This window comes from Cyclospora cayetanensis, unplaced genomic scaffold (genome assembly GCF_002999335.1).
Source record: "Cyclospora cayetanensis isolate NF1_C8 unplaced genomic scaffold, CcayRef3 CcayRef3_contig_1, whole genome shotgun sequence".
NCBI lineage: Eukaryota > Apicomplexa > Conoidasida > Eucoccidiorida > Eimeriidae > Cyclospora > Cyclospora cayetanensis.
Window position 1 is genome coordinate 469,659 of NW_020312036.1, and position 6,000 is coordinate 475,658.

A 6,000-nucleotide genomic window follows, 5' to 3' on the forward strand; every position below is an offset into this window, starting at 1 on the left:
CGCGTATTGGAGAGCGGTTCCTCAGCGTAGATCAGGGATGAGGGCGAGGCACAGTTACACGGGTGTACTGTTGTATTCTAAGCCCACTCAGCACAAGTAAAAATATTAAGCCACGCAATTAGAGTTGTGTGCGAACAGAGTTGCGAATACTGCAGAAGCTTGAGATTGGTGCGCTCTGCGTGTCTGTCCGTCTGCCTAAGGGTGGTGGTTCATAGGTGGGTCGTTAAGGCACGCCACATCGCATACACGAACGTAATTCCTACGGTGGTCATACTCCCTGAGGATCCCTGCAGGTTCCGGAGATGAGCTTAGGATAATTGGGTGACTCCCTGAGCCGCAACACAGCTAGAACAAGGGATGAAATGGGTATATTCGCGTTCTGCGGAGACCGACGTAGATGGTACCTTCATTGTTGAACTCCGGAAGTCCAATAGTAAGAGTTTATAGTCAGATTAGTTCAAATCCTTTAACGACCTTCAAGGAGTTGCAAACGGCCAGATCCAGAAAAATTTCGTGGCTTTAGCTGCCGAAAGGCTGGGCATGACAGTGCATTCATCTCTGCCGTACGATGCATGCGGACTGTCAGAAGAACCAGGCAGGTTTTCCATGGGGGCGTGTATCGCACCGTGCTCCGAAGGAACGTGACCATATGGTTTGCGCAGAGCGGCACTGGGGGGCGAAGTTGTACTGCATAGGCGACGGAGATTGGGCTTTGTTTTTAACCACAGCAGACTTTCTTCAACGTGGTTGCATCTCAGCCAGCTGCCATTCTGTATTTTGGCAACAGCAGCAGATGCATGGATGTTAGAAGCACAAGACTCAAGCGATTTCAAGGGACATAAGACAAGGCCGGTTGCGCCGCTCAGCAATGAATCTCTGGAGCCTTGCGCGAGCGCGTCGAAGGCCGCATTTGAGACGGTCTCAAAATGCTTCACTCTAAAGTACAACAGGAGGCGTCAAAGCCGGCGGCACAGCCCTAGGATAATCAAAGCCCTGAAAGCTTGTCGTAAACAGAAAAGACTAATAACCGATCTGACAGTAAAATCACACCCATATAGCACTGCGGGAACACTTGACACCCTCACCACGCCAAATAGCACCAAGCAAAATAGCGCGCATTGATTTCCGCTGCTCGTTTGGGTTAAAATGATGAAAAGGATCAGCAATGTTTTGTGTTTTGGAGAACCCGTAGTCTGGTGGGAGAGACTGCCACCCACCAACACCCCACTTATATCCGTTGTAAGTAGGTGTGAGTAGGAAAGGACGCTTACAATTTAGCAGTGTATGCAGTGGAGGACTTGTAAAACGACTGATAAGCGTCCTTGTCACGGCATCAGCCTTCTGTGTCGAGCTTACAGACTGCGGTTCATAATCAGTTCAGTAGTTAACGCAGCAATCCAAAAATACCCAGGAATGAAATTCGTGTAGTGAGAGGTAGAACAATAGAGCTTCGCAACGCTCTTGCAGGTGAGCAAAGTTAATGGTAGCGTCATGCTTGCTTCAATTTTTGCCAGAACTAACTTGATTCCTGCACTCTTGTCCTCATGCGTATGAGCTGCATGCCTTGCCATATCAATTCTTTTCATAAATGGCCTTTAGTGCAAGGATTAGGTACTTTTGGTGCAACTTGAGCGCCCTGCTCAATTAAAGGAGGCATCACCCGTGTAGAAAGCCATCCATCCTTTCATGCTAGGCTCACTGAACTCCCGATCAACTTCCAGTTGTAGCTCGGCCCGGCCATTTTGTGTCTATCATTAGGTTGAATGGTTTTGAATGAGGGCACCTGTGGAATCTAATGCTGATTTGACTGTAGAATCGTGTCCTTTGTCAAGCCGTTCGCCACCATGAGGTATCAGAAACTTTTGTTAGACTTTACGTTTGTTCAGGGGCTTAAAATTATGCACATGGCTCACCTTACATCCTTTTTCGGCACTTACACAGGCTCTTGCCAAAAGGTGCTAGCCCATTCCTTTACTCTGCCGTTTTTCCACAGCCCATCCACTTGCGGCTCATACTCCTATTCACGCTGCGGGGGTTCCCGACACCGCGAATCATAGCTTAGGGTTTACCAATGAATTATGCCAATAAGGCAAGCTGGACTGCCGGTATGTGATCAGCCTGTCAGCAGCTTGTTATTATTCAGCACATGCCCGAGCCGCCACTTGGAATTTGCCCATTCCTGCTATTACTCGAATGACAAATCAATTGCAATCCTTAATGCGAAACTAGTTGAAGAGCCACCAAGACGGAAAGCAGCCTCAAAACCGTCTTCTCTTACTGCGCTGCTGAGCTGCCATATGGAGACTCTGCCTTACCTTGTTGAGATACGGACTCGACCCCGCTCACCACAGATGATATGTGCGATGTTCAGGAGACTAGCGGTTGTTGTTTTTCACCGCTTGCCGGATCAACTCAACAGAACGCAATAATGACCACCTGTGGCTGCTTTTGCGGTCACCCTTGACATCCTTAACAGTGCACGTGATGCATGGGTCCAGGTTAGAAGTCACGGACTATTCTGATGGATCACGATTCCGATCTGAAGGAATATTCAGGTGCATAGCCTTAGCAATGCTTGTATTGTGCCACTCTTCAGCATGTTCGGGTCTTAAGGACTGCGCTCACGAATGAATAGCTAGATTGCACTGCAGCGCCGTCTCCTCGATAGCAGCTCCACTAAATATCGGTGTGAAGTATCATTAGCAAGTCTTGATCATTAATGTGAAAAATTAGTGCATGATTGAGGGATGGGGGATTTCTTACTGAGTGTTTGTCCTCTAAAGCCCCTTCACTGCGTTGCAGCCTGTGGAAGGCTTTCGTTCACTTGACGCGCCTTTTTTAATCACTTTGCTGACTGGTTCCGCTGGGTTCAGTCCCACTGCTTAAGTTCGTGGGCTTGCGCATGCGTTTGCAGACTTGAATTATATGCCCCAATGTTCTACAAAAATACAGGTGCACTGTTTTGGGGGTGTCTGCGACCGTCTCGGACGACAGGTTCCCTCTAGCTGCTTTTTCTCTATTACTTTAGATTATCGAGTAAGGCCTGTCGACACAGCCCCGACATCCATAGGCTCTAAGTCCCTCCCTTTGGCTCCTCTTATCCAGCCAAAGACAAAGCGATTGCTCTCATTTGCTCCTGAAACCTCAAGTAGTCTATCACACGTTAAAACCCACTGATCAGTCGTTTGATCACTTCGTCGCTGCCCATCGGGCAACCATTGAACATCACAAGGCGGCTAGACCCGAGGCAAATTACTGACAAGGGAGCTTTTAGTCTATGTTATGGCATTCGCTAGCCAAGCTTTTACATTTGTTGATGCTTCTATCTGTCGGTCAATTCTCCGGCAGCTTTCTCAAACGCCGAACGCTTGCTGTTGAGCTGATTCTGGCATAGACCAATGAGTCAGGGCTTGTATAAATGCTTACACTGTAGCAATCCCTGCAGGCAGAATTCTTTCACATCGATGGAGATGTCCTTTAAAGAGCCTCGCCCTCCACTAAGAAATGCTTCAAAGAACACGTGTTTCTCTTTTTCCATGGGGTGCATTGCGAGATACATCTCCCATCAGCTGATGAAATCTTGGAGTACTTGACCATCCTTATGGCCACCATAATTTTGAGGTCAATATAACCTATTCAACGCATCCATAGACATTTGGCTGGTTCGCAGACCATGCCTTTGTACCAGTTGTGTCAAAGCGGCTTTCAGGCAGGCCTGTTCCTCCAGAAGTGGGTTGCACCACCGTGTACTTCCATAGCCAGTGGATTGCTCTCCCATGTAGTTGCCAAAGAAACTCAAATTCTTGAACTAACAAATAACTTTATTGAATCTCGACAGCAGTTGTGGGGAAAGCGGATATCGTCTTGCACCCGCAGCCAGTGGTTGAACAGGGAACAGATGCATCGACCATTTAGGTTTTACCAGAATAAGAGTGCATTCACATACATCCGAGTGTATCGAACACCTCGACTTTTGAATGAACAACTTTTCAAACAATAACTATGGATGAAGGTAGCTATTTCAGGCAGGACCTGGACTGGAACATGGCAATTACACAGGGACGCAAGGAATCCCATTAATGGCGACTACCGCCATAAATGAAATTAAGCTGCGCAGATGTTCGTAAAGGTCCAAGAGCTCGCATGTGCTCCTCTATTAGGCCTTGGCAGTAAGTGACAAAGGTACAATTTAGCGCTTTCTACCGGACAAGTTTTTTTAAACCAGGGACTAGTGAACATTTTAAAGAATTGGCTTGCATGTTCGTATCTCATATTAGTCCCGGAGTGCTGTAAGTTAAGTAAAAAGAGACGTACCGTTGTGTGAGCATGCGATAGATGCTGTGTAATTTCCTAAAAATGCTCTAGGCCCAAAGAGCGTGTGCTGCGTTGATGTCCCTCTCCCCTTATATGGGTTACTTGAAGGGGCGCTGGCGAGCAAAGGGAGACACGTCCTTAGAAAACCTCATGATTTTTCGTTAAGCGTGTATTAATTCTGGCTTCAGGTTTCTCTCTAGGCAGGCCTTTGGTGAGGAAGTTACAGTTTGGTTTTGTCTCTCCTTCCGCTATTGCAAAAAGTTATCGAGACAGGATATCAGGGATTAAATAGGATTATTCCTCGCAAAGTTTGTGCCCACGAAGACCACTTGTCGTTTTCGCTTTTGTGTGGCTGTGCAGTTTCTGGGGCCCCTCCCCACGGAAACAACAACGGGGTACCGTAGCCAGGGTAGAGGAGGAGCAGCCACCCCCAGGATGGGTCAGATAAGGCAGACAAGCTATGCTTCGTGAAAGTATTGGTACCTGCCTGTAGGGAGTCTAGCCACTGTGTGTATGCGGCAAGGAGGAGGCCCCTAAACCACTGGTCTTCCGCTCTGTGTAGCTATGCCCAGCGAGCTTATACAGCACCCGCGGAGCTTTCAGTCTTGCGAAAGCGCCACACGTGTTCGTGTCCTACTAATGGCCCTACAAATGAGGCTTTTCGTGGGAGGCCTCTTTGCTTAGACAGCTCAGGGTTCGGCTTGACCGCTATTAGGCCCTGAAATCGCCTTCACGCGGAGGTGCAGGATCTTTAGGCGCCCAAAGTGCATCGTTTCCAAGAAATCGCTTTTTGTCACAACTTTCTCTTGTGCTCAAGCAGTTGCTGTGCAGACCCGTGCAGCTGACGTCGAGGGCTGCATGCGTATCGCTCGCCTTCCAGGGGGGCCCTGGCGAGGCAGCGGTAGCACGTTTCGCATTTTTTGATTATTTGTGCGAAACCGAATGAGAAGAGCTATTTTCTAAGGAGATCAAGGACATCCACTGAGTCTCAGTGCTCTCAGTGTACAGACGCAGGTCATCCTCTTCCTTATTAGCCCATGTCGCGATAAAAGGCCACAGCCACGGTCCCGCATATCTTCTCTCCATTCGTATCGGTAAACAAACTCCTCACACACCAACAGCGTGCATAATTGACACCCTTTGGCAGCAGCGGCGTCATCAGCAATCGCCACCACCGCACAGCGCGCAACACTAGCAGCCGCAGCTGCTTGGATCAGCTGCATCAGTTAGCCGCTATAGGTGAGCCACCCACAGCGTTGGTTGGCTGCATTTCAATTATTCCGTTTCGCTGTCTGGGGGCAGCGTGCGGTCGAGGATTTGCGTCTCGGCGCTGCTTCACAACGCGGCATCGCATTGCTGGACAGCCCTTCGAAGACATTCTTCCCTGTGCTGGACTTGGACCTCTCCAGGGCCCCTTCGGGGCTATAGGGTCATTACTCTCCGTTTTCAATGGAGATGTCAGACGCAGCATCAGCAGCGTGTGCAGCAGACCCTGTAGCAGCAGCTACAGGGTCTTCTTCCCAAGGGACCTCCCCGTCAGCGGATTCCAAGATGGGGGCTCCCGAGGGGGCTGCAGGCGTTGATTCAGCGAATCCTGGAGGCCTCTTGATCAGCGCTGGCGGCAGCGCATGCGGAGCTCCCGCTGGTGGGGGTGGCAGAACCAGCAGCAGCAGTGGTGGGGGGAAT